A 9,785-nucleotide genomic window follows, 5' to 3' on the forward strand; every position below is an offset into this window, starting at 1 on the left:
GTAAAAGTGGGAGTTCATAATCCACTTGATTCAAACCGTGTAATATGATGTATTAAGAACTATGTAATGTTATGAATGACCAATAAAAAAAGAGAGAAAAAAATAAAATAAAATAAAATTTTATCCTTAATTTATGCCATTTACATTCAAAATACCCTCTTCTAGCTACTTTGAAATATAAAATGCATTATGATTAATTATAATTTGCAGAGTAACAGCAGGCAATTTCGAAAAGAATTCTCTCTAGAATGTTATTTTATTATTCATTTTTTGTATATATGTCCTTAAAAAAGTTTTGAGCCAGGGATAACCAGAGAGATGATTGTCCCAGCCTGAACACTTTCAGAGTGAAAGGGAAATTTATTCATAATTAAGCTGAGGCCATAGTCTTCAACTGGCAATTAGGGGTGAATTTTCTGGAAACTAAATGTCAGCATCATTGTGGCCTTTTTTGTATTGGTTTCACCTACATTGCTCTGGTGCTTCCTTTTGGTGCTCTCTGAACTCTTCAAAGAGATTTAAAATATGCAAAGTAACACTGAGGAGGGATCTTTATAAAGAAGCCCTTAGAAGAGTAGGAAACTGGGGTAGGGATATAGCTCAGTTGGTAGAGTACTTGTCTCACATGAACAAAGCCCTGAATCAAATTTTCCACCACCACCACCACCACCACCACCTAAAACAAACAAAGAAACAAACAAACAACAACAACAAAAACCTCAGTAGTTATGAAGAGAGGCAGAACTGTGATATTTGTATCCTTATTAACTGTGGGAAACAAAAGCAAGATTTTTTACCTCATCTGCCTTGTTTTCCTCCTTTTTCACCAGGGTTTGCTATAAAGTATAAAAAGCATAGTAAAGCATTTAGTACTTTATAGCATTTTGGCAAGCACTCAATAATTATAGCAATTATCATTTTAAAAATTTTTTAAATGATGCAATTGTTCAGACTTACACACAGCAAAAATTAAGTCTGAGTGACCCCAAGCCCTAGTTTATTTTTCTTCTTCTTTTTCTCCTCTTTCTCCTTGTCCTTCTCCTTGTTCTTCTTCTTCTTATAATGGGGATTAAACTAAGGGTCCACATCCCAAAATATTTTCATTTTGAGTCAGGATATTGCTAAGTTACTTAGAGCCTTGCTAAGTTGCTGAGGCTGGTTTTGAACCTGTGATCCTCCTGCTTCAGCCTCCCCAGTCACTGGAATAACAGGTGTGCATCACTATGACCAGCTGAAGACTCAGTCTTGCAGAAGCCTGGGAGAACCAGAAGTACCGAAGTAAGATCTTCTCATGCTTTATGAACTGTTAAAACCATCATTCTTTGGGAAGAAGCACCTTGAAAAGAGAGCTGAGGAAAGGTCCAGGGAAAGATTTAACTTCCTGAGCTTCTCATAGTGTGGCTATGGTCTGGCCTGCCTTTTCCTTGGTGACACCACTGTATTTTTGTAAAATGCTGGCAAGATGGATTCTTTAGTTTGCATGCTTTGAATTTAAACCATTCTTATTCTTGGTTTTTCAAATGTAGCAAATCAGGATGTTACAAAATCAGTGATTTGAAAAATGTGCAGGGCTGAAAACTTTCTTTTAAAAGAAGAGCAACTCTGTTTCATTAGGTGCTGGCTCAGCATTTTCTAATAGAAATGTCATATACATGCAAATGGAGCCACACATTGGTACAAAAGACACACAGTGCTTCCTTATCTAATAAGTGAAATAGTGTGTTTATGGGGGTTGGGGCTGTGTGCTGCATTCTCACTTGTGCAGTCCCACTGAAGACTCAGGGGCTCAAGATCATGGATGGTGGCTCAGAGGCTCAAGGTCATGGATGGCCATCCAACTGTCTATTCAGTGTGAGCAGCCACATCCATCCACATTTGTGGGTTAAACAACAGGATTGCTGCATTATGCCATTCTAAGACCTTTGTTTCTCAGCCACCTGGTTTCAAACTTGTGAACTCTGCATTTGATGTTGAAATCTAAGTGTGTATTATGCAGGACATTTTAAAACCCAGAATCTGATGTGACTAAAACATCTTTTGAACGTTTATATGGACACCAATCCTGAGAAAATTTTTCTTAACTAACTACAGAGCAAAAGACATTGATAGCTGAGCACAGTGGTGCAGCCTGTAATCCCAGCAACTCCTGAAACTGAGGCAAGAGGATCTCGAGTTCAAAGCCAGCCACAGCAAACCTGAGGTACTAAACAACCGAATGAGACTCTGTCTCTAAATATAATACAAAATAAGGCTGGGGATGGGTCTCAGTGGTAGGGTGCCCCTAAGTTTAATCCCTGGTTAAACCCCCCAAACAAACAAACAAAAAAAAAAACTTTGACAAGGGACAGTGCTATCCATCTGAGGTTATGGGGAAAAGTTTGAAGGGATCCTACACTTGAGCCATAAGAGAGTTTCATTTAAGTGTTAGTTCGGTAGAAAAGTGGCATTGAAAGTGCAAAGATAGGAATAATCATTTGAAAAAATGATGGTTCAAATTCAATTAATACAAAAGGATTGGGGAAGGGGTGAGAGATCCTGGAGCAGCCGGCAAGAGGGAGGAGAGCCAAGGCCCAGTCCACGCTCCCTGCTAACTTCCCACATGTTCCATGGGCTCCCTGGGCATGGCCAGCAGGGCGTGGGTCAGGGTCTCCTGGAGTCCGCCTTGGGAGTTGCCCCAAGACTCGCAGCGGCCCTCCTCCTTCCCTTGTGTCCTGCTGGGAGCCTGCAGCTAAGAGGACAGCTTGGGTGTAGCAGGCCAGGAATGGAGGGGAATGGGAGGAGGAGGGGACACCAATGATGACTAGGCATCATCAGGGAACTAGTCCTGTGCTTCCAGCCGCTGTATGAATGTCAGAGAGCTTAAGGAGAACCAAGTGCAGACACTGTGTGAAAAAGCTAAGCAAATTATTTAAATTAATTAATTAATTATTTTGTTCGAAGTAGTTTATATGCAGCAGAATGCATTTCAGTTCATAGTACACATGTGGAGAACAATTTTTCATTTCTCTGGTTGTACAAAAAGTAGAGTTACACCATTCCTGTCTTTATACATGTAATTAGGGTAATGATGTCCATCTAATTCCACCATCTTTTCTACCCCCATGAATTTTCCCTTTCCCTCCATCTTTTTTTCTTTTAATTTTCTAGTTGTAGATTACACAATATCTTTATTTTATTTTTTTTATTGGGTGTTGAGGATTGAACCCAGGACTGGAGCTCTTCCACTGAACTAAACCTCATCCCCCTCCCTCTCTCCTTTTTGCCCCATCAAGGTTTCTCCATTCTTCTCATGCTCCCCTCCCATTATGGGTCAGCATCCACTTTTAAGAGACAGAACATTTGCCCTTTGTTTTGGGGTGATTGGATTTCTTAGCATGATATTTGCCAAGGCCATTCAGTTTTCTGCAAATGCCATAATTTTATTCTCTCTTAATGCTGAATAATATCCTATTGTGTATATGTACCATAGTTTCTTTATCCATTCATCTATTGAAGGACACCTAGGTTGGTTCCTCAGTTTGGCTATTGTGAATTGTGCTGCTATAATCAGTGATGTGTCTGCCTCACTGTAGTATCTGATTTTAAGTCCTTTGGGTATAAACCCAGGAGTAGGATTGCTGGGCCAAATGGTGGTTTTACTTCAGATTTTTCTAAGAAATTCCATACTGCTGGAAAGGCTAAGAAAATTTTAATAAAATAATCAAATGCACAAAATAATCAAATGTGATAGATGTGCATGGCCAATTCCATGACCTTATGGAACTCTTTAGTATTTGTGGAAAATCACCAGATACAAACTATCTATTCATGGGTGACTATGGAGGAGGCAAAGGTTATAATTCTGTGTAGACCGTGACTCTTCTTGTAGCATCAAAGTTGCATTATCCAGAACACATGACAATATTGAGGGAAAATCACAAAAACCAAAAAATTACCCACATGTATGATTTTTATGATGAATGTCTACTAAAGTATGGAAATACCAATGTTTGGAAATATTTTACAGGTGTATTTGATTGTCTTCCACTTACAGATTTAGTATATTGACTGATATTCTGCCTCCATGGTTTCCTTTCTTCATCCATTAGATATGATGGACATATAAGAGTCCTAGATTATTTACAAGAAATTCTGCATAAGGGCCCTGTATGTGATCTGTTATGGTCAGATCCAGATGATGTGGTGGCTAGGGTATTTCACCACAAGGAGGTAGCTATATTTCTAAAACATTTAACCATGTCAATGGTTGCACACTGGTTTCTCATGCTCATCATCTTGTAATGGAAGGATATAATTGTTGCCATGATTGGAAAATGGTTACCATTTTCAGTGCACCCAATTACTATTATGGTTGTGGAAACCGTGCTGCTATCATGGAACTATAGGACACTTCAAAATATTCCTTTCTTCAGTTTAACCCAGCACCTTATTTTAACATGGGACACCCTCACACTACTTACTATAAATTTCTCCAGGGAAAACTTGCCTTTGTATGTTGATATATATATATATATATATATATATATATATATATATATATATATATATATATATATTTAAAAAATAAAGTTATATATACACAGAGAGAGAGAAATGCCTTCTTTTTTGGGTTTTAGATAGCCCCTCTGACCCAGCTCCCACAAAGGAGTCAAGGTAGGCAAGAAGAAAGAGAAAAAGCACACTTTGAACCAGGTTTGATTGGGAGAAACCATTCAAATTAGGCAAGGGGTAGGATTACAAAGGTTGAGGGTAATTGAAATCCACCAGTAACACCTACTCCTGAAGCCATGCCTCATTATCTAAGTGTAGAAAAGCCCAAGTTATTTTGGGGCACAATAATTGTTCAGCATCTCTTGCTGAGGACTTAGGGGCATGTATTTCCAGAGCTGTGTGTGTATGTATGTGTATGTATGTATATATATATATATATATATATATATATATATATATATATATATGTAAATGGAAAAAGCAACAGTATTTTATGTGTTTCTGTAATACAGTGTGATCTCTCTTGGCATTAAACCACATCATGGACCAAAATGTGTCATACTAATTATGAGAATTTAACATGATTTGAGACTGAAATTTAGTACACTATGTGCTAGATTATTCAGAATAACAGTATGCCTGCTGTATTTGTAGTAACCATTTTCCTATGTACTGTTCAAGGAAAAAAGGTAACTAACTTCATCTTCTCTGCACTGACTTGGAAATTTTAGTTGTAGTGTTTAACTGGCATGGATTAATAAGAAATGCAGTTTTATTTTTAGAAAAAATTTACACACTAACTTTCACTTAATTCATTACCATTTATTTTATTAAAATGTGTAATTAATAAAGAAGTCTTCTTGGAAGTATGTTGTCATGACATTTATAGACATTTCCCTTCATTTAAACTAAAATACTGTTTCATGTTGTTCTGCATATTTCTATATATTTGTCATGACAGTGCTTGCATCCTATTTGACGTTCTGAACAAATAAACTTTCTATTTGAAACAAAACAAAATTTAAAAAAAATAAAAATGGATTTGAAGTTTGATTTTTTTAGTTTTACATGCATACCAATTTAGTTATTTATTCAATATGTTATTGGTGCATTATAATTACACATAATGGTAGGATTCATTGTTACATATTCATAGATGCACATGACATAACAATATAATTTTGTCAATACCATTTCCCTTTACTTCCTCTTTCCCATCCCTTCTCCCTTCCCCTGACTAAATTTGAATTTTCTAAGTATGTATTTATGATATGCAGGTTTTGAGACTTATAAAGCAAAATAATACAAAGATCAGCTTGGCCTAATGTCTCTTTACTGTAATTCCAGGGATTTGGGAGGCTGAGGCTGGAGGATCACAAGTTCATACCAGCCTCACAAATTAATGAGGCCCTAAGCAACTTCGTGAGACCCTGTCTCACTAAAATAAAAAATAAAAAGGACTGGGGATGTGACTCAGTGTTAAGCACCCCTGGGTTTGATCCCTGGTACAAAAACAAAAAGGATAATAGAATTATACAGATGTTTGGGTTGCCACATGGAAATGATTATAGTTGGTTCTCAGTTCAGTACCCAACCCAAGATGGAAAATATCCAAAAAATAATTGAATCTGTACTGAATATACAAATTTTCCTTGTTCTTCTTCCCTTAACACTTTTGTAGAACAACTATTTACATAGCATTTATTTTGTATTAGGTGTCCTAAGTAATCTACAAATTATTTAAAGTATGTGGGAGGATATGTGTAGGTTCTTTTCAAATACCATGCCATTTTATATAAGGGACAGATTTTTTTTGAGAGGGTGGGGGTACCCTGGAAGCAATCCCTACAGGTAGCAAGAGATGCCATTCAAGTTTATTTGAACCATCCCTTGGTTTACCGGTGAAATTCTTAGAGGTAATTGCTCATGCCAGGCTCTTTCTTTGTTCTTTTTTCCACCTGGTGAAGATGCATCATAAGCTGAAGGACCCACTCTGGTCCTTACCCTATTCTTATTCTTTTTTCAGAAAGTCAAGGGCTATATATAAATCTCTTGTATGTTTCCAGAGGAACCACCTGACACACATCCTCATCCATCATCTTGCTAAAATGCAAATTCTGATTCAGTATGTCTGTGGTGGGCCTGTGATTCTCCATTTCCAGCCAACTCCTTTGTATATTTCCAGTCAAAATGAAGGCACTAAGGAGAAAAGGACTTATTTTATTTCATGTTGTTTCTTCTCAAGTATCCTGCCTTTCTCATGGAAGAGCTAAAGAAGGAAATTGAAGAAAAAATAATAATTTTCTATAATCTCACAGAAAATAAATTCTGTATTCTCAGAGGCAAAACTGGTCCCATTATGGACTTCAAATCCAAAGACAGTTTTACAGAGTTAGAGTCGCTCAGAAAACAAATTAGTGTCCCCTATTGAGTAGGAGATGTTGACAAAGTGACAGCTGAGGCCTCATGAGGAGGCTGTGATACAGTAAAGATGTCAGGAACTCACAGGCATCTTACCTAGTTCTCAAACCTTCTAGAGTTCAATTACCATCAAAACTTGATGGGATAAAGGCCAGTGTGTTGCTCATTATTCATTGCTATGACAAAATACCTCAGATGTTGAACTTAAAAAGAAAGATCCATTTTGTCTCAGCAGTTCAGAGGTTTCAGTGCACAGTTTCTTGGCCCCATTGCTTCTGGACCTGTGATGTGACAGAACATCATGGCAAGTGTGTGTGGTAGAGGAGCTAGCTGCTCACCTCATTGCAGCCAGAAAACAAAACCAAGAGACAGGAAAGGGATCAAGGACCAAGTACCTCCCACAAGAAAACACCCCAATAGCCCAAGTTCCTCCCACTAGACCTCACATTTTAAAGTTTCTACCACCTCCCAGGGGTGCTACAGGCTGGGACCATGACTTCAACACCTGGGCTTTGTTAGAACATTTATCCTAACTAAACACAGAGGTGTAATGGGGCATGATCTGTGGCCTCTCTGCTCTGATTTCTCCCTCTAGAACAGTAGTTAGCAAATGGTCACAAAGGGCCAGCATGCTCATATTTTAGGTTTTGAGGGTTATAAGATCTGTGTCACCTTTTTCAACTTTGCTTTTGAGAAATAGCATCTATATATAAGAAATGAATGGACATGGCCTGTTCCAATAAAACTTCAAGTACAAAACTGGATGGTGAAAGAGTTTGGTCCATGGCTTGCTGGATGCTGCTCTGGAACTCTCTGTGAGGGGTAGGAAGACAGGGAAGAGGTTTCTGGAAGTCCTTTTGAGGAGGGCCATTTCTCTTGATCTCTTGTTCAATACTGCATGGTGGGAGGTGGCCTTGTCCCATTTATCAGATGAGAACACTGAGACTCTGTCAGCAGCCAAATTGCCCACTGTAGCCCAGCTGCTAAAGATGTAAGTAGAAACTGAATCCAGATCTACTGACTCAAAATCCAGCATTCTTCTCACAATTCAGTTCATTTGTTCTTGTCTTGGAGTTAGGCTATCAGAAAACAGTATTCTCTGCCATGCTCCAGCTGAGCTCACTCCACCCAGCTCTAGGGGACTTGCCTCTGATCGCAGCCAGCTCATACTGCAGGAAGCTGCCTCTTTCCCAGAGCTATGCTCATGAAGAGGCCAAGTGTAGATGAGAGTTTCCTTTGAAGCATACAGAACCTGGGCTGAACTTTCTACAGCAGGCTTTGTGCACAAGCCAGTGAAATACCAATAGGAAAAAAAATCTAATAACAAACTAAAATAATAACTTTTTTAAAAAAAAATAGCTAAAAAGTTAGGTTAATTGGAGCCAAAAATGTCATATTAATGCAGCAAAGCCCTAGAGAGCCTGCCCTAGTCTTTGTGTATACAGAGAGGCTAACAGGAAATGATATGACACATGCTTACAGAGTTCCTTGTTGTGTTGGGCAGACATTGCATTTAATGTCCTATTGCAATGTTATTTTTATTGGCAAGCACTTTCTTGGACCTCTCACGTTGTTTAAGCTACCATTTCAGGACCAGTGGGATTTAGGACTGAAAAAAAAAAGGTTTTTTTTTTTTTAAACATCCACAAAACTGTTTTGACTTTCCTTTCGTGCATCTATACTTCCCTAAGAGATCTTAAAAGAACACATTTTGCTTTGGAGGATACCCCACTGTGCTACAGGCTCTGATCAACTTCTTTTCTTTAAGGTCAAACTGACTCTGTGCCTCTCTTGAGCATTTCTCTTTCTCTCTCTTCCTTCCAGAACCTAATATTTGGTACTGAAATCCAGGAGAGGCACCCTGAAACAGGTTACCCTATGGGACTCTACCCTTGTTGCAGCTTTTTCTCCCAAAACCCTAGACCACTGTAAATATCTGTTAAATCTCCATTAAATCTTAGCATGAGGTCAGTAATTCTGGTTTATGTCTGTTCTCTCATCCCAACCTCCTGAATCCAGAGATGCCTGTATTCAGTCTCATTCTATTTCCTCTCTCCATTAGGGAACCTGAGGGACATGAAGGGACTTGTGGTTCTCACTCCTGTTCTTCCAGACCCACCTGACTCACCCAGGCTCATTAACAGGTACCTCTTAATCTTACCCATCCAAAGACTTTTCCTTGAGTTGCCTTCTCCCTAGTCTTAAAATTCTTGACCCTGGGGGTGAAATTAAATCTCAAAAATTCAATATTCTTTGGCCAAAGAGAAGCTGATGGTTTTTAGTGGTCTGAAAATGGTACCTTTGTTATTGGAATCCTAAGAGAATTAGATAACTGCATTCAGAGCTATGCACTGCTCAGAAGCCTCTTACATTCATATTTTCTTCTTTATCCATAATTATCCCTCTCACTTTCAACCCCATACCACATTCCAAATTCTATTACAACACACACACACACACACACACACACACACCAGAAAAACAGACATCACACCAAATACCAATTAATTGTAGCCTCTAAAATTATCACTGACTATCCCAATAATTTTCTAGTTACTTTCTCCATTAAGTCTTTCCTGAACATCTATTCTATTCCCCCACATTACCTTCTCAGTAACAAGAGGAAAAAAATCCTGAGCTAATTGATTTTTCTTTTTTGCTAAAGCATTCTCTAGTAAAAACTTGAAGATCACTTGATTTTTAACTCAGATTTCACAGCTATAAGAAATAAGAATTGAGGCTTTCATCCTTGTTCCTATGGAGGATAAAACCTTGTCCACTGATAATTGAAATATTATTGGCAAAGGCAACATTGCTGTAGAACCCAAAAGCCAGTGATGATAAGATTTTTAAAACTATTAGGGTAAATAAAC

At 38.1% G+C, this 9,785-nt stretch overlaps 1 pseudogene; it reads left to right on the top strand.

The window, feature by feature from the left end:
• Nucleotides 1-2,861: 2,861 nt before the first annotated feature.
• LOC113176524 (serine/threonine-protein phosphatase 2A catalytic subunit beta isoform pseudogene) lies at nt 2,862-4,499 on the top strand (annotated as a pseudogene).
• Nucleotides 4,500-9,785: the final 5,286 nt, after the last annotated feature.

The sequence above is a fragment of the Urocitellus parryii genome, chromosome 3, assembly GCF_045843805.1.
Source record: "Urocitellus parryii isolate mUroPar1 chromosome 3, mUroPar1.hap1, whole genome shotgun sequence".
NCBI classification, from domain to species: Eukaryota; Metazoa; Chordata; class Mammalia; order Rodentia; family Sciuridae; genus Urocitellus; species Urocitellus parryii.